The sequence below is a fragment of the Pelophylax lessonae genome (assembly GCF_965119305.1).
Source record: "Pelophylax lessonae genome assembly, chromosome: 1".
Taxonomy (NCBI): domain Eukaryota; kingdom Metazoa; phylum Chordata; class Amphibia; order Anura; family Ranidae; genus Pelophylax; species Pelophylax lessonae.
Genome location: NC_138768.1, coordinates 753088960 through 753108376, shown reverse-complemented (window position 1 = coordinate 753108376; position 19417 = coordinate 753088960). Strand labels below are relative to the sequence as shown.

Below are 19417 nucleotides of genomic sequence, written 5' to 3'. Positions count from 1 at the left end.
AGGTTTTACTCTTGAATAAGGAGGGAAAGTATTTTCTGTACAGGACAGGTTTCATCTTGTAATGGCTATGCTGTCTGTGTGCAGGTATTGCTGGAAAGCAATAAAGCTGGTTGTGCTCATTTTAGACCTGAACTGCTGTGTGTGGACTTGTACTACAATTCAAATTTTAGACTGAAAACAGGACAACTGTCATTACACTACATTTAGGAGGTTGCACTTACCTAGGAATGAGACCCTTTTATGATTTTGGCTGATGATGTTTAGTTTTCTAGTGGCCCAACAGGCTGAACACTAGTTCTGAACCTGAAAATCTGGCATAATTTGTGTGCAACGGGTACCATTTTTAATATTATGGCTGCTTCCCTATTGACATACATCTATCTCTGGATCAGAAATACATGCCGAGTCAGATTTAGCAAAATAATGGGGGTTCTCAGAATCAACCCATTTTTGGCTCCACACATTATGTAGTGTGATTATTTGAACTCTAAACCGGCTCCGGTTTCATTTTTGCAGCTGGGAGACATTGAGCCGGAGCTCCCGATATGTAACATCTGGAACACCTGAAATGACATGCTGAACATGCAAAGCCTGTGTGAGACTTTGTTAATAAGTCTGCCAGTAGTATTCCCACAATACATTGCAAGAAGCGCTACATAATGAAATACAGAACTATTGCTTTATCAGAAGTTCAGGAAATCATCCTTAGACTTTATTTAACTAACTTAAAGTTCAGGAATCAGCTGCCCCAGCTTCCACCCAGAGAATGAAATCAACACCTCCTTCCTGACCTTTCTCTATTGTTGTTCAGCATTACGTAGCCCAGTATATATAGTTAGAATCTATTAGTCTTGTTGTTTTTCTAGTTTGTCTCTAACCACTTTAAACCGCCCTCAATTCATTGCTCTGCTATTATTCTTGGGCAAGCATTGGAGAGTCTGAAGCTGGCCATACATTTTGGCCGCTTCATCGGGATCCGTGTGAATTTTGATCCATGTATGGCTGTTTCTATTGAAGGGGAGTTGATCTAGTATTCCACTCATCCCAATGCGGACTGTCGGTAAATTTCACCTGATCAGCGCTGATCAATGTATTCTGGCAGCGGAGGAGTCCCGCCGCCAGAATACAATAACGTGGATAGCGGAATCAGTTCAGGTTTTTTTCATCAACCGACTAAAAAAAAAAAATTAAAAATAATTCGTCTATGGGCAGCTTAAGGTGACATATGGTAACAAGTGCTCCTGACCCAGAAGTCTTGGTGCTTTTCAATAGATTTATATTAAAGTTTTGCAAGTTACAAAAAATAGCTGGCTAGTGGTATGAAATAACTTGGTATTGACAAAGGATACAGGTACAGACAAGAGTAAAACTATGGCCATGATAGAAAACATTATATACTTACATGGGATGAGGAATGCAGCTAGCTGTACCACCCATGCATGTGATTCATTAGCTTCGCAAGTCCACTGGAGTAGCCAAGCTGACAAATTTAATGTCATCTGGAAAAATATAATGAAATATAACAGATTAGAAGCCATAAATGTTTTGATGCTTTTAGTAGTATCACTGAGACAGCTGCCTTTCTCAGAATAGCCAACGGATACTTGCACACATTAGAGAACATTTTGTGTGGACCATTCAAAGTTGGTTTTGATATTCAACTGGATTAATGGAGAGGTATTAAAGGGTACCAGGAATTCTAAACTATGACTAAGATGTTCTTGTACTTTCCGGGGTAGTAAGGGTGTTATAGAAATAGAGTAGTGTTTTGACATCTAATTTGCCGTACTTGTATATATGTCCAAGTACGGCAATATATCTTGAAAATTCAGATCTTTGACCAAAATGATTGAAATGGTTATACAGTGCTTACATAATTGGGCAAATATGGTCTCTGTATATCGTATATCGTCTTAGCTGGTGGGTGAAAAAAAAGGTAATTTGAGCCTTCATCACTGCTGTTTTTGGTTAGGCCATAGATGATCTGCAAATATATTGCAGTGTACAGGTTTCTTTACAAGTGGTTTCACACTGGCCCTATTCACTTTTCTTTACCGAAAGTGCATGTAAACCCTAAATTTATTTTTTCAGCTTGTTTTACAACATGCCTTACCGTATACATTTTTCTTTAGACATAGTGTTTTTTTAAAATCTCTTGCAACATTTCATAGAAACACTAAAACATAGAAAAATTATGGCAAAAAGACAGAGTAGTCCATCGAGTCTGCCAATTTTTATTTTTTTTTTAAACTTTATTGTCTGACTATCAATCTATGTTTGTCCCCAGCATGTTTGGAGCCATTTACTTGTAGCAGGTTTTCCAGGCCTGTGGCCTGATGTGGGTCTGCCATTGTTACCGGTTACCTCTCCAGCCCAAGTGAGCTGCGGCCCTGGGTGTAAAGACTGAGATATGGACAACTCCGGCATCTTTGTTTTGTTGTTTTTATTGTAGATAATGGGGATGGTAGAAGGGAATGAGTGGGAGACTCCTTTAGGCTTCAACTTTATACACTTGGGACTTTGTTCCTGAAAAATGCCTGTTGGCGCTTCCTTGACGCCATCCGGCACCCGCCAACGCTCACTTACTCTGAGAACGCTCTGTAACTTAATAAAAGTGCTGAATGCTCGACTTGTAGTCCAGAAGATCCAGGACTGTGAAATTGTAGACCTACAAGTCACTGAATACTTCCCTCCCGCTTTGCTCTGGCTTGAGGTAGTATGTTGTAGAATCCTGAAAAGCTGTAAATCCCAACTGGCACACTCTGCACAATGAGGGCCCAATAGCAGGTGCCCCCTTTAACCTTGAACTCTTCGGGGTTCACTTTCTATGCACCCCCCTCTGTAACTTCAGGGTCCTCAACCTAGGTACCCCCTTTCAGCTAGCTGGCACTGGATCCCAGAACCTCTTCCGGAGTGGTCCCCTTTAACTTTGGCAGACCCCCAGGGGGCAATCCTCAGTACTCACGACCTGTGTAGGCTTTCTTGGGACTGGACCCCTCTTGCGCTCCAAAGGTTCTCGGCACACTGGATCCCCTCAGCTCAACTCAGCACTCTCTGGACTCTCAGGCGACACCCGGAGACATCCGCTTTCCTCAGACAGGAGGAGAGACAGCCGCACTCTCCTTCCTGGGACTCTGCTCCCGCCAAAGACACCCTGTCATGCACTTCCCCCCAAACTTATACTCCCTCCCAGAATCCTTTGCAGCATAATCTGCCTTCTGGGGTAGTTACAAGCTTGGATGTGTCCCCTGATTGGGCTTCCTACACTGCCCTATGAGAAGCCTCTCACAGGAGCCAGTGGGGATACTTCTCCCCTCGGCAGGCACATCTGGAAGCTCTGACATCCTGTCTAAATAAATCACAGCCCTGCTGTTAGGCAGACAAGGCCCACTGTACATTTACCTAGCACCTATCTGTAGGGTGCTACATACTGTTGACTGTCTCACTACCTCTGCTGAGACAGTCTCTGAAGTCTATTCCAAGCATCAACTACGCTTTCAGTAAAATAATGCTTTCTAAGATTAGTTTTTAACTTTCCTCTAGTTAGTTTGAGGTCATGTCCCCGTGTTCTTGATTTTGTTTTTTTTTATATTGAAAAAACTTCCCTCCTGAACCTTATTCACCCCTTGATGTATTTAAAGGTTTCAATCATGTCTCCCCTTTCTCTTCTTTCCTCCAAACTGTACATAATAAGTGCCTGAAGTCGCTCGCGATATGTTTTTATCCCCCCAAACCTTTAACCATTTTTGTTACCTGTCTCTGTTACATATAGCCTAAATAGAACAGGACCCAGTACAGAGTCTTGTAGTACACCATTAGTGACTGGTCTCTGGTCCCCATTTACAACCACACTCTGGTAGCTTTCCTTTAGGCAGCTGCATATCCACTAAACCACCCAAAGGTTAGTTCTAGCTTGTACAACTTTTGTATTCGATCATTATGTGCTAATATTGTGAAAACATTGGTAATATATTAAAAAGAAATCATCAGATTAGTCTGACATGATCTGCCCTAAGTAAAGCCATGCTGGTTTGGGTTCAGCAAATTGTGTATTTTGAAGTGATCAATGTCTTACCTGTACATCCTGCTAGTGACAGCACTTCCTGTTTTTTTGGCTGACATTGCTATGCTACTGCCCTGCAATGTTGCCACTCTGCTGTGTGTGAAAGTAAAAGGCACAGATTATGGGTTGTCAGCAAAACGGGAATAGAGGGGCAAACCTTTAAGGGGCACACTAGTTCTGTTGACCCTGGTAACAACCAGGTATACCCTCACTTTGGGAGAGAAATACTTTATATATATATATATATATATATATATATATATATATATATATATATATATATATATATATATATATATATATAGTATAAAACTTTTTATAATTCTACTTTAATGTTTCTATTTACTTTTACCTGCATATTTCCATTTAGGCTTCAAATCCCCACTTTGCTATTCCCTTATGGTTGGGGATGGAGGCAGCTGTTCTTTTCATTAGCAGTAGCAAAGATTAGGTTACATTGCTCTGCTACAGATTTAGATGCAATGGGAAGTTGCCACAATAGAAGGCAAACAGCACCTGAGAGTTTGCATGTGTGTTTGCTGTGTCAAAATGGGGACTTCTAAGGTTTTATTTAGCATGATTACATACTTGCCATCTTTTATTCAAAGGAACAATTTGCAAAACTGAGCCATATAATTAAAATCTGACTTGATCAGAGAAGCCGGTGTTCCCATTTATGATTGTTGGGTACTAGTCTAGATAACCTTTTTGTATTTTAAAATCCTTTTAAGGTGCCCATGAAACATTTGTTTATATGTATCGGTCCAATTGAGTGCAGTGCTAATAAAAATGACTCATGCAAATAAGTGTGTGTATATACAGTATCTCACAAAAGTAAGCACACCCCTCACATTTTTGTAAATATTTTATCATATCTTTCCATGTGGCAACACTGAAGAAATTACACTTTGCTACAATGTAAAGTATTGAGTGTACAGTTTGTATAACAGTGTAAATTTGCTGACCCCTCAAAATAACTCAACACACAGCCATTAATGTCTAAACTGCTGGCAACAAAAGTGAGTACACCCCTAAGTTAAAATGTCCAAGTTGGGCCCAATCGGACCCCCCCCCCCCCCCCCCGTTAGTGTTACAAGGTCTCCGGTGTGAATGGGGAGCAGGTGTGTTAAATTTGGTGTTATTGCTCTCACTCTCTCATACTGGTCACTGGAAGTTCACCATGCCATCTCATGGTAAAGAACTCTCTGAGGATCTGAAAAAAAGAATCATCAAATTGGTCTGCATGTCTGTCGTCCAAGAAGGAAGCCTCTTCTAAAGATGATGTACAAGAAAGCCCGCAAACAGTTTGCTGAAGACAAGCAGACTAAGGTCATGGATTACTAGAACCATGTCCTGTGGTCTGAGGAGACCAAGAAAAACTTATTTGGTTCAGATGGTGTCAAGCGTGTGTGGTGGCATCCAGGTGAGGAGTACAAAGACAAGTATGTCTTGCCTACAGTCAAGCATTATGGTGGGACTGTCATGGTCAGGGTCTGAACTGGGGAGCTACAGTTCATTGAGGGAACCATGAATGCCAACATGTACTGTGACATACTGAAGCAAAGCATGATCCCCTCCCTTCAGGAACTGGGCCGCAGGGCAGTATTCCAAAATGATAACGACCCCAAACACACCTCCAAGAGGACCACTGCCTTGCTAAAGAAGCTGAGGGTAAAGGTGATGGGACTGGCCAAGCATGTCTCCAGACCTAAATCCTATTGAGCATCTGTTGGGCATCTTCAAATGGAAGATGGACAAGTGCAAGGTCTCTAACATCCACCAGCTCCATGATGTTGTCATGGAGGAGTGGAAGAGGACTCCAGTGGCAACCTGTGAAGCTCTGGTGAACTCCATGCCCAAGAGGGTTAAGGCAGTGCTGAAAAATGGTGGCCTCACAAAATATTGACATTTTGGGCACAATTTGGACATTTTCACTTAGGGATGTACTCACTTTTATTGCCAGCAGTTTAGACATTAATGGCTATGTGTTATTTTGAGGGAAGAGCATATTTACACTGTTAGACAAGCTGTACATTCACTACTTTACATTGTAGCCAAGTGTAATTTCTTTAGTATTGTCACATAAAAAGCGATAATAAAATATTTACAAAAATGTGAGGGGTGTACTCACTTTTGTGAGATACTGTATGTATCCCACTAGGTTGTTCTTTGTGCTAGTGGCTACTCTTGAAATCTTTCATCCTCTGCCATTGCAGTGGTAATCTTCCACTAAGCACAGGCACCATTCAGAGAATGCTTTATATTTTCTGATTTGAATGCAAAGCCTTCTCTGATTGGCTAAGGTAGAGAACATGACATCACCACTCTGCCTCTCCACCTCTTTCAATCAGAGAACTCTTTCCATTTGTTCAGAAAACGCAAAGCATTCTGTAAATGGCACCCATGCCGAACATCTGCCCTCCTGTATTCATGATGCAGGAGGGCAGCCTCTCAGCACGGGACCCAGAAGCACGTGAAGGTCACTGGAGTAGCTGTGTCCACTTCAGTGATTTCCAGCTTCCAGGGGTGTTTGCCAAGTATGTCATGTACATAGTTACATGGTAACTATTGCCTGGATTTTTTCTTTGCCTATGACAGGTCCAATGGTACCAATCTTCAAGAGTTCTACCTTCTCTATTCAAAGAAGATGTACTTATAGCTTCCAGCAATGAAAAGTGCCCTATACATGGAGGACAAATGAATGAATAAATGGTCTGTCTCCGCCATTCTTAGAGTGCTTTGGCTGGCTAGGGAGAGGTAAAAATAGGTAGTTGAGATGCTGTTTTACCACCCCCTGATTGCCCACCTAAAAGAATGCAGCCAATCAGGGTTGTACACATGCAACAGCCGCATTGCAAAGATTTTGCCCTCCGTTGCCAATTTGACCTGTGCAAGTTAATAGGGCTGTGTTGCATCCACGGGCCAAACAATTGGCCTATGGTTGGTGCATGATATTTTACATGCAAAAACCCAATTTGGCTGTCAATAAAAATGTCGGCATTGCAGGTGATTGGGTATTCTTTGCAAAGTGCAATTTTGGCAAATTCCCTTGCAAAGCAAACAGTCTTTTTTTGCCTTTAGTAAATCAACCCCATTATGTTTCTTAAAACCTGTTTATTATATACAGTACATGGCCCCTTATTCTTTTAGCTTGTTTCAGGTGGAGTGCTAGCTTGCTTGAGGAGCGAGGGAGGTTAGGTGTAACGCAGAAGCTGTTTTTTTATTTATTTAGTTTACTTTTATTCTCTGAATTCAATGACAGCAGGACATAAATGCAGGCACACATCACAACATATAATATGCAGTAAAAGAAAATAAAGTGCAGCGCTATAAAATTACAAATAGTGCATAAAATCATTCACATTAAAATGTATAAAATGCACAATAAAAAGCATGTGGATCTCCACCACACATAATACAGCCTCTCACCTCCTGTATTCGACCACTAGGGGTCACAACACTTTGTATCAGTAAGCCAGAGACAGCCAGAAGATCTGTATATCCAGGATCCAACAAATTCTCAGAAACTCGTGTATGGCAATCCGGAAAAGATAAATAAAATGATCTAATGCTCTCTGCTTAATTAAGGACATTTATTAAAGTAAAAAATAAAGCATCACTCACAAGCAAGGCACTGTCATACAAACTGATACAAAGTGTTGTGACCCCTAGTGGTCGAATACAGGAGGTGAGAGGCTGTATTATCTGTGGTGGAGGAGTCACGTTTGCAGTGTCGTTTTAATTTGGAAATCAGCTTTTAAGGACTTTATGATTTATGATCCACATGCTTTTTATTGTGCATTTTATACATTTTAATGTGAATGATTTTATGCACTATTTGTAATTTTATAGCGCTGCACTTTATTTTCTTTTACTGCATATTATAGGTTTTGGTAGGTTTGACCTATCCTGGTGTACAGCTGCTTACCAATCCATTTTATTTTAAGCGCTGAATTTTTTATTTTTATTGTATTACACATCACAACATGTCTTATGTACCAGTGGAAAATCCATTATCTCAACTTAAAGTTCACCTGTGTTCAGTTATTGGACCACAAAATGGCTTTGTACAGAGGGTTAAACTAGGTTTTCAGATCTTTTTCTTGTACTGTGTGCTGTAATCTCACAATGCTTTTCATCTAGAATCCAACTCACTTGGTTGCTTTTTTGGCAGAAACTTTCTCAGCTACATTTTCTTGTCCAGAGTCCTCATAGGCAGGGGGAAGGGTGTGGTAAGAAGCTGATGTATGCACAAGTAGGAGTACCACTGCAATACCGGCAGTGCATTCTCAGCCACTTGGTGGTACGTTAGCAATTACCACTTCCTTCTCCTATCCTATTTGCACTCCAATCAATGAGGAAGAAATGGAAACATAGTAATAGGACAGCAAGCATTAGCTGCTAAGAGCACGCAGCCTGCTTAGCAGCTGTCTGGAAAGGCTTCCATTCAGTTGCTAGATAAAAATGTATTGTGTGATAAGTGCAACATTACAAACCTACTTTAAAGTGGTTGTAAAGCTTTAAATGAGAAGTACAGACAAAGCTCATTTGGCTGTACTTCTCTTGTGGATCACAAGAGTGCTGTTCGTTTTGCACTCCTGTGACCCATTTTGTGTTCATCACAAAGCTGATGCAGGCTCATGCACGATCGCGACAACGGAGTTGGGATCCGCCCACATACATGAACAAGCACCTGACTCAGGCTTTCAGTGAGCTGATGAGAGCCTGAGCCGGCCGCTCCTGCCCCCTTCACAGCCCAGCGCTCTGGTGAGAGAGGAGGGGATCAGAGCAGAGAGTTGCTGTCTGATTATCACCAGCTCTCTGCTCGGGAAGCTGTGAGAATCGAGCGATCTTCGGTGTTAGATCACTCAGTTTTCATTGTTCGAGCCGGCCGGGGACAGATGCAGCATCAAACCGATACTGCAGTCACCTAGGTAAGTATGAGTGTGGGGGGGGGGGGGGGAGAGAGTCCATGATTCATTTATAAACTTATTAAAATAATGAAAATGTACTTACCTGCTCTGTGCAGTGGTTTTGCACAGAGTGGCTCCTATCCTGCTCCTCTGGGGTCCCCCACCAGCAACCCTGCCTCCCATCACCTGCCCCCCCCCCCTCACTGCTGAGTGCCTATCCTAATGATCCGCTTCCTATGGGGGCACTTGTTACCAAGCCGGGCTGTTTGCGTCTATAAAGACACATGGCTGTTCTCAGCCAGGCCTTTGAGAGGGGAGATAGGGCAAGGGGAGAAAAACTGCTGCAAACGTGCACAGCACTAGATCAAGATTGGGCTCAGAAAAGGGTTGGGGGTGGCTGCATTGTCTTAGTAATCAGGAACAGCTGGAAATGTGAGAGCTTTAACCCTTTGCTAGGACAGTGATCTGATTTCCTGTTACAGTGTGTTCGTTCTGCAAGGTCTCACTCATGTCCAGACATAGCCATCCTCTCTTGCTAAGGAAAACGTGGGTCTATGGGATGTGTAGTGGGCATAGAGCAGTGCACATGACCTCAACTAATGTCCACTGCTTGTTCTACAGAAGGGGAATTGAGGGGAAACAAGGTTTAGGAGCTCATGGAGGCCATTACAAGGGGACAGAAAAACCCAGATGATTTCATGAAAAATAGATTAACTTCCTGCCATCCGTGCTACAGCCTATATACGGCTGCAGCGCGGACTTGAATTTTCGGGAGGCCGTTTTTAAACGGCCTCCCAGAAAGACTCTCCCCGCGCGCCCCTGCGAGTCCGCATCGGGGAGAATCTGTGTCGGCCGTGTCCCTTGGACACAGCCGATCACAGATCGTGGTGAATGGCCAATCACAGCGGCCATTCACCACGTGATCAAGCCATCCAATGAGAGATGATCTCATATGTAAACATATGAGATCATCTCTCATCGCCGGCGCTCCTTCCTCACACGGAGCCTGCAGTGTGAGGAAGGAGGGGGAGCCTCACAGCGCCGGGGACACACAGCAATGTAATCAGGGCACTGATCACCAGTGCCCTGATTACTAAAGGTAAAATAAATACACAAATTGCCCCCCCATCAGTGCCCACAGTGCCCCCCTCAGTGCCCCCCATCAATGCCCACAATCAGTGCCCATAGTGCTGCCAGTCAGTGCCCATCAGTGCCTGCTCATCTAGGCACTGATGAGCACTGACTGGCAGCACTATGGGCACTGATTGTGGGCACTGATGGTGCTTCCCATCAGTGCTCATCAGTGCCACCCGTCAGTGTCCATCAGTGCCATCCGCCAGTGCCCATCAGTGCCGCCTCTCAGTGCCCAGAAGTGCCGCCTCTCAGTGCCCAGCAGTGCCACCTCTCAGTGCCCAGCAGTGCCGCCTATCAGTGCTCATCAGTGCCGCCTATCAGTGCCGCCTATCAATGCCGCCTATCAGTGCTCATCAGTACGGCATATTAGTACCTCCTCATCAGTGCCCATAAGTGCCACCTCATCAGTGCCCATCAGTGCAGCCTATCAGTGCCCATCAGTGCCGCCTCATCAGCGCACATCAGTGAAGGAGAAAAATTTATTTTCAAAATTTACTCGCAGAAAATAAGAAACTTTTTTTTTTTCAAAATTTTCTGTCTTTATTCATTTTTTTTTGTAAAAAATAAAAAACCCAGAGATGATTAAATATCACCAAAAGAAAGCTCTATTTGTGTGAAAAAAATGATAAAAATTTCATATGGGTACAGTGTAGCATGACCGCGCAATTGTCAGTCAAAGTGTGACAGCACTGAAAGCTGAAAATTGGCCTGGATGGGAAGGGTGTTTAAGTGCACAGTAGGCAAGTGGTTAAAGGGCCATTAAGTAAAGGGTGAGTTTTAATTATTTTTGGTCAATGGGAATATCGCTTAGTGTCACGTTAACCATTAAAATACTTAACCATTAAACTCAGTAACCCAAGTAATATATATGCCCTTACATAAACCTTGTTCTCCATGCTCACCTGCAGTGGGAGACATTGTGCCAGTTGCATACAGTTCCCATGCTAAAAACATTTAGCACAGAGATTCCAGTGCCAGAATAAACTAATCTGTTAAATGTTCCCTTCTATATTTATCCTTAATGATACTTTGTGATGTTGGACAGTATAACTCCAGCCAAAACTTTATTTTTTAGTTTACAGTGGGTACGGAAAGTATTCAGACCCCCCTTAAATTTTTCACTCTTTGTTATATTGCAGCCATTTGCTAAAATCATTTAAGTTCATTCTTCTTCCTCATGAATGTACACATAGCACCCCATACTGACAGAAAAACACAGAATTGTTGACATTGTTGCAGATTTATTAAAAAAGAAAAACTGAAATATCACATGGTCCTAAGTATTCAGACCCTTTGCTGTGACACTCATATATTTAACTCAGGTGCTTTCCATTTCTTCTGATCATCCTTGAGATGGTTCTACACCTTCATTTGAGTCCAGCTGTGTTTGATTATACTGATTGGACTTGATTAGGAAAGCCACACACCTGTCTATATAAGACCTTCCAGATCACAATGCATGTCAGAGCAAATGAGAATCATGAGGTCAAAGGAACTGCCTGAAGAGCTCAGAGACAGAATTGTGGCAAGGCACAGATCTGGCCAAAGTTACAAAAAGATTTCTGCTGCACTTAAGGTTCCTAAGAGCACAGTGGCCTCCATAATCCTCAAATGGAAGACGTTTGGGACGACCAGAACCCTTCCTAGAGCTGGCCGTCCGGCCAAACTGAGCTATCGGGGGAGAAGAGCCTTGGTGAGAGAGGTAAAGAAGAACCCAAAGATCACTGTGGCTGAGCTCCAGAGATGCAGTCAGGAGATGGGAGAAAGTTGTAGAAAGTCAACCATCACTGCAGCCCTCCACCAGTCGGGGCTTTATGGCAGAGTGGCCCGACGGAAGCCTCTCCTCAGTGTAAGACACATGAAAGCCCGCATGGAGTTTGCTAAAAAACACCTGAAGGACTCCAAGATGGTGAGAAATAAGATTCTCTGGTCTGATGAGACCAAAATAGAACTTTTTGGCCTTAATTCTAAGCGATATGTGTGGAGAAAACCAGGCACTGCTCATCACCTGTCCAATACAGTCCCAACAGTGAAGCATGGTGGTGGCAGCATCATGCTGTGGGGGTGTTTTTCAGCTGCAGGGACAGGACGACTGGTTGCAATCGAGGGAAAGATGAATGCGGCCAAGTACAGGAATATCCTGGACAAAAACCTTCTCCAGAGTGCTCTGGACCTCAGACTGGGCCGAAGGTTTACCTTCCAACAAGACAATGACCCTAAGCACACAGCTAAAATAACGAAGGAGTGGCTTCACAATAACTCCGTGACTGTTCTTGAATGGCCCAGCCAGAGCCCTGACTTAAACCCAATTGAGCATCTCTGGAGAGACCTAAAAATGGCTGTCCACCAACGTTTACCATCCAACCTGACAGAACTGGAGAGGATCTGCAAGGAGGAATGGCAGAGGATCCCCAAATCCAGGTGTGAAAGACTTGTTGCATCTTTCCCAAAAAGACTCCTGGCTGTATTAGATCAAAAGGGGGCTTCTACTAAATACTGAGCAAAGGGTCTGAATACTTAGGACCATGTGATATTTCAGTTTTTCTTTTTTAATAAATCTGCAACAATGTCAACAATTCTGTGTTTTTCTGTCAGTATGGGGTGCTATGCGTACATTCATGAGGAAGAAGAATGAACTTAAATGATTTTAGCAAATGGCTGCAATATAACAAAGAGTGAAAAATTTAAGGGGGTCTGAATACTTTCCGTACCCACTGTATAATAAAGTGGAGAAGGGTTAGAAATTGTGTTACGTTTTTACTGGTGTCAGTGACCTTGTTAAGAAGAGAAAGTGACGGGGGAATCAAACATTTTAGGGCTTTTTCTGGAACCGAGAAGGTTATCTTCTAGGGATAACTCCCAAAGGTGAAATGTACCCTCTTTTCCACTTTAGGCTGTGCCGTGCCTCTATGTATAAGAAGCATAAGAAGATCTGTAATGAGCATTTGAAGAAACGCTTTATAGGTCAATTGATGGTATGATCTATACCTTGCATGCTACTTTCAGTCCAGGTGCAATTACAAGTGTGCAATGCCCCCATTACTTAAAGTTTATGTAAACCTAATAACAAAAAATGTAATATGTGACAATATTGAGGTCTGAGGAACCCCAGTATAAACAAGGTGTCATACCTTAAAAAAGAAAAAAATCATAATTTAGTGACCAAATAATAAGATCGAACAGTTTAGCTTTTAATAGCAAAAGACCATAAAATCTTGGCAGTATCATAAATTCCATTGATGCAGCTCTAGTAGGGCAGGGGGTTAGCTAAATGTTATCAACATGTGGACGAGCAGGTCTGCAGGACCTGTTTATAAGTGTTGGAACTTGGTGATGGCTATCATGAAGAGTACTTGGAAAAATCTGGCATATAGAACACTGATAACCAGAGACCTTTTAAAGAGCCTATCTTAAGAGTTGTTAAAACATTTGTTGGTATATTGCTTTCGCAAGAGGCTGTACTGGGCTGTCATAAAGCCATTTAGAATCAATCAACATTTGGAGTTTGGCTCTCTAAAGCCAGTCATATTTTTCGTAATTCCTTTATTTAGTCAAAGGTTGCGATACAAACAAGAGAAATGGCAGAACACGGGATGACATGGTGCAAATCAGACAATGTTAATACATAGCAAAACAACCACAAAACATTTAGGGGTTCATTAACAAAATAGTAGCCTGAAAAGCAGTTTGGTGTTGTACATCTCCAAGGAAACCATTTACAAGGTCATTGAACAGAGCATTTGTCAACCATTTGAGGGAATATTAGATTTGGCTGATGACAGATGTGTCATCTGGCGGACAGATCCCTTTTACCGAAAGAAGATAAGCGCGTTTTAGAAGGGATGTCGTGGTCAATAGGGGCTGTGAAGTTGGGTGGGGGCTGAACATAGGTTTGTAAGTATTGTATAAGGAATCCAGAACGGATCGTTTCGTGATAATGGACAGTGTATGGATGGGGGAAACAAGGGCATGGAGAGGAAGAGGGGGACAAGGGTATGGAGATGCAGGGGAAAGTGTGGAGTGGCTCCCCAGACCCGCCCCTCCGTGGCCCCCCGTCCCTTAGCCAGGATGTGAGAGTTCCTCTAAGTAGGCGTGCGTAAGGACAAAATATTGCCATGGTCTCCACTTGTCGCGGAACAGCCCCTCCCGATTGTATAAAGTGGCTGTCCTATCCTCCATGTCCCCAAGTTCATTGACCTTGGAAAACCAAAGAGACCCTGTGGGTGGAACAGCTGATCTCCAGCAATGGGGTATACAAGCCTTAGCTGCTTTGTTTAAGAGCTGGATAGTACGGTATGTGTCTTGTACTTTTTGATGGGCCTCTGAGTGAGGTGGAGCAGGCATGCTGAAGGGTCGCCTGATATCTCTACATTGGTTAGGTGTTTGATGGTGTCGGTAACCACTTGCCAGAATTGTTTTATTTTTGGACATTCCCAAAAGATATGGTACAGGGTCCCCCGGTCGAGGCCACATTGCCAACATGTGTCCGGTACTTGAGGGCACCCTCTACTATCTCGTGGGTCTCTTGTAGCCTGTTTCCTGCACCTTTGTGGCTATAGAGGATTTTTGTGCTAAATGGAGGATTTTCTTTTTTTGGGCTTCTGTAAATTTGGTAGTCAGGTGGACTCCCAGAGTGCCAGGAAGGATGGAGAGAAGTCTGAGGGTGGGCTGATTAAGGCAGAATAAATGATAGAGAGACTATGGTGGGTCGGTTCCCTCCTATGACATATACGCTCCAGGTCCGTCAATTGGAGAAAGATACCTGGAGGATGGAGACATTTGCGAAGAAAATGTCAGAGTTGAAGACCATTCTAAAAGTCCAGTTGGGGGGGTTAGCTGCATTGGTTATAATTTCCAAAGAGAGTTTCTCGTGGGTCCCCAAGGAAATTCCAGAGATATAATCTGCCTCCCGGAATCTATCTAAGGAACCGTGAACCCTCGAGGCCGGGGGCAAAATTAAGGTTGCTCAAAATGGGTACCATCGAGGAGGGTAGTGGGAAGACTGAGATATGCAGGACGATTTCCCTAGCGACCATGAGCGTGCTGCCTAAGGTGGGGTGTGTACGGAATTCTTTCGGTATAGGTAGAGCAATCCACGGCCAGCTTTTTGCCGTGTTGACAGAGTCCTTCATTTTCATGTCTACCCATCGTTTGGTCTCGGCATGACAATACCAGTTGACCAGTCTGGTTAAAAAGGCTACTCTGAAGTAGGCCTTTATGTTCGGCAGTCCCAACCCCCCCTGGACTTCAAAGCCAGTCATATTTAATACCTCCTGATTTAAAAAAAATACAATACCAAGTGCTTACACAAATGTATAATCCTAAATGGACTAGTCTGTACTGTAGAGGAGGCTAATTAATCAGGTTAAATGTCCTTAGAAAGTTAATCCGATGGATATCATATTTACCTTCTGTCAAATTATGAGTTCATTCTGTGCAATAATACATTGTATATTGGTAGCACACTGTCCTATGAAAATAAGGATGCATTTAAAAATCTGGGCTGGAGGTAGGGTCTGCTGAAAATATAATAAATGCTGTACCTTTCATACTCCCCACCGCAAAGACCCTTTTGTTGGCTGTGTAATTCCTGTTCCTCCAGCCCCCCTTCCTTTACATACAGTATGTCTTGTAGCTATTCAGTGCTGTGCCCAACTTCAGTTCTTCTCTCCCCTCTGTGTTCTCACAAGCTTGGCTGAGAGCAGTGGGAGCCATTGGATCCTGCTTTTGTCAGTTAGATCATGAGAGAAGGGAGTTGGGGGTGGGTCTGAGTTGCACTGTGTGCGCCAAGAGATGTACACAGCCCACCTTGGACCAAGCCTATGTGTGTGTCACATAGCAAGTGGCATACTATGGGGTAACAGGGGGAAGAGGAGCCAAGAGTGCCAGTGGGGGACCCCTAGAAGAGGAGGTTTAGGGATACTCTGCCCAAAACTATTGCACAGAGCAGGCAAGTATACCATGTTTGTTTTTTTTTGTTTTTTTATTAAAATCATTACAATCACTTTTTTTTTTTTTAATTAATGTTTTATTGAAATTCAAACTCAGTACATAGGAAAACAAATGTTGAGGAGTAATAATAGAATACAAACCACAAACTCAAAGTGTAAATACAGCATGCTCGGTCAACCGAACCATAATGTCGAGGAATTTCATCGACCTGATAAGCAGGTTTGGATAAACTGGATAATGAGTAATGTTTTCGCTGGCATCAGCCATAGGGGAATATGGGTGGGAGGGAGGAGGGGCAACCAGGTGGAGGGAGGGAGGAGGTGAGAAGGGTTTGGGGGAGGGGAGGGGTGGGGGGTAAGGGGGGGGGGGGGTAGAGGGCACCGTGAGAATGCTCAAAACTGCAAAATAGCTACAGTTATCCTATAAAGAGTTGAAAGTTCTACCTCTACACCATAATACACATAGATTAAAGCACCATATCTGCCTAGCACACCAGTATCACTTTAGCCAACCCAAGTGATGATTGCTGTGTCTCCTGACCATGGATTGTTGTCCTGCTGCAAGATGGAAAATCTCTGTGCAGAGTGAGGCAGTAAGTGCTGTGGTCACATAATGCATTGCAACCTAACAGTTCTTAGATGTGGTGGCTTGCATTAGTTTCCTTATTTCAGCTTTTCTTTGATTTTTACGCCAATAGTAGACTTCCTGTCCTAAGGTGGCAACACTGAACCTTCATAAATAGGGTGCAAAGAATGAGCATTGCAGCCGTCCTAAATTTGAACTACAAACACCCCATCATCTACATCATATACTGTATAGGGGAGTTGTTTTGTAGTTCTCAGCTGGGAAGACTTATCATTTTGAGATATCAGTTGGATAAGAAGTTACAAGGGCATTGGAATTTTAGTAAATCAACAGGCAGAACTTGTCCTTAGCCTGCAAAAATAGAAAAATAATGCAGCTACCTTATCTTAGAACTGGTAAGCTGCACATTATTCAATTTGTATTCTTCAGTGTTAAAAAATAACCCCCTTAACTGCTACAAAAAAATAAAGCCACTTCATGCTCTGTCTTGCACACAGGAAGGCAGTTCGTGCCAACAACGGTTTGAATAATCAACAGTGAAGTCTGCATACCTGACCACATGAATATGCAGGTCACACAGTCTCCATTACAACTAACTAGAGACACTTTACCCTGCAGTCCCAGCATAATAAATGGGATCCACAGTGCCTGCACTACCAGCCCAGAGATGGTGACCAATTCCAATAATTGCTTTATTAACTCTTATACTCTCTGAGGTTGTATTTTTTTTTTTATTTTTTATTTCGGACTAACCTCAATACAGGTGGGGCTGTTGGCTGTGTAAAACCGAAACCTGACCCCACAAAGACCCAAAAGATTAACCAGGTCTATTGAGTGTGGATTCATCCTTTGTGCCTAGTACATAGATAATAGGGGAATAAACGAGCATGGCCTGTATGAAAAGCCCTTTGTCCCTGGCAGCAGATCCGTCATGCAGATGTGTAAGCCAGGAATTTGTTGTTTGGAAGGAGCAGCGATAACATTTTCATTTGATGTGTCCTCGGAGCGATGCGTAATGAAGTTTAAATTTCACATCAAGACCACCCAGCCCCTTCGTTTATTGAAAGTTGCTGAGATGCGTTGTTTTTTTTTTATTCATTGGTAGCACACTTAATGCTGTGTACAGCAGCTGGATGTGGAATACGAACCTGTTGATATCTACGGAGCACTTATCATAGATGTGTTTTCTGGACCCCACATTGAGAATGTTTAGGAACAATTTTAGACTGATGTCTGTATGATTATCTAGTAGATCCTAGCTGTCCAGCTACTGGATCACAGTCTGGAATGTAGCCTTAAACAGCATAGTTCCAATTGCAGGATGATTACTGAACATTTATAGCTAAACTCCCAGGTAATGCAGCTAATGTATTCATTAAAGTGGTTGTAAACACTTGCATATACCCACTGACGTTACTGGCCTACACAGAGATTAAACAAATCCTCCTACATATGTTATACTTGTTTATCTGCAGTATTTTCTTCTCCACATTCATTTAAAGTCCAGAACTTATAGGGATTGTCTGAGTTATCAGAAAAAAGGGGATAGGGAGCTGAAGTTACACTCTGCAGAGCTCAGTCAGGAGAGCTCTAGGAGCTGATTGGAGAGAAGGGAAACACCTCTCCCCACACAGTACACAGAAACTGAGCTTAGGCTGTCAATCAACTGTAGCTCCCTCCCCTGTCACCTTTTTTCTCTTGGTGTCAGGAAACTTGTCAGAAGTGACTCATGCTAATAGCAGAGGATTTAAGCAGCAAACAAAAGTTACACTTAGGCCCCTTTCACACTTGTGCGACATGTCCCGCAATTTGGGACTGCAAAGTCGCATGACAAGTTGTATTCCATGATTTCAAATGAGTACTGTTCATATCTGTTTGACTTCAAGTCACAACGGCTTCAAAGTAATCCCTGCTCTACTTTGGGATGCTTTTAATGCGTTTTGAGGTCCAAAGACATAGGCATTGCTTCAAGTCCAGTCAAAATCGTGGCACGATCGCGACAACAAAATGCTGGTAAAATCGCGCGACGTTTAGGTTGCATAGGTGTGAAAGGGGTCTTAGTGCTCTCAATTGAGACAAGTACACACTATGGAGGATATTCTTTGTTCATATTTAATGTCGAAGGTTTACAACCACTTTAATAAATCATGAATTGTTGTTTTATTTGTACAGTACAGTGGGTGTCGTGCATTTGTATTCCATCCCTTTTACTCTGATACCCATATCTAAATTCTAGTGGAACCAATTGCCTTCAGAAGTCAACTAATTATTAAATAGAGTCCACCTGTGTGTCATTTCAGTATAAATACAGCTGTTCTGTGAAACCCTCAGAGGTTTGTTAGAGAATCTTAAGAACCTTAAAGCAGGGTTAGGTTATAAAAAATATCCCAAGCTTTGAACATTTCACAGAGCACTGTTCAAAGTGTTCAATCCATCATCCGAAAAGGAAAAGAGTATGGTACAACTGCAAACCTACTAAGACATGGCCGTCCACCTAAACTGACAGGCCAGGCAAGGCGAGCATTAATCAGAGAAGCAGCCAAGAGGCCCATGGTAACTGGAGGAGCTGCAGAAATCCGCAGGACAACAACTAGTCATGCCGTCCACAAATCTGGCCTTTATGGAAGAGGGGCAAGAAGAAAGCCATTGTTGAAAGAAAGCCATAAGAAGTCCCGTTCACAGTTTGCGAGAAGCCATGTGGGGGACAAAGCAAACGTGGAAGAAGGTGCTCTGGTCCGATGAGACCAACATTTTACTTTTTCGCCTAAAA

The 19417-nt window shown here is 42.9% G+C and overlaps 1 protein-coding gene across 1 annotated transcript in view; it reads left to right on the top strand.

The window, feature by feature from the left end:
- The window catches only part of LIMCH1 (LIM and calponin homology domains 1), a gene marked incomplete at its 5' end in the record, with an annotated part of 291739 nt that overhangs the window by 28245 nt on the left and 244077 nt on the right, over positions 1-19417 (top strand).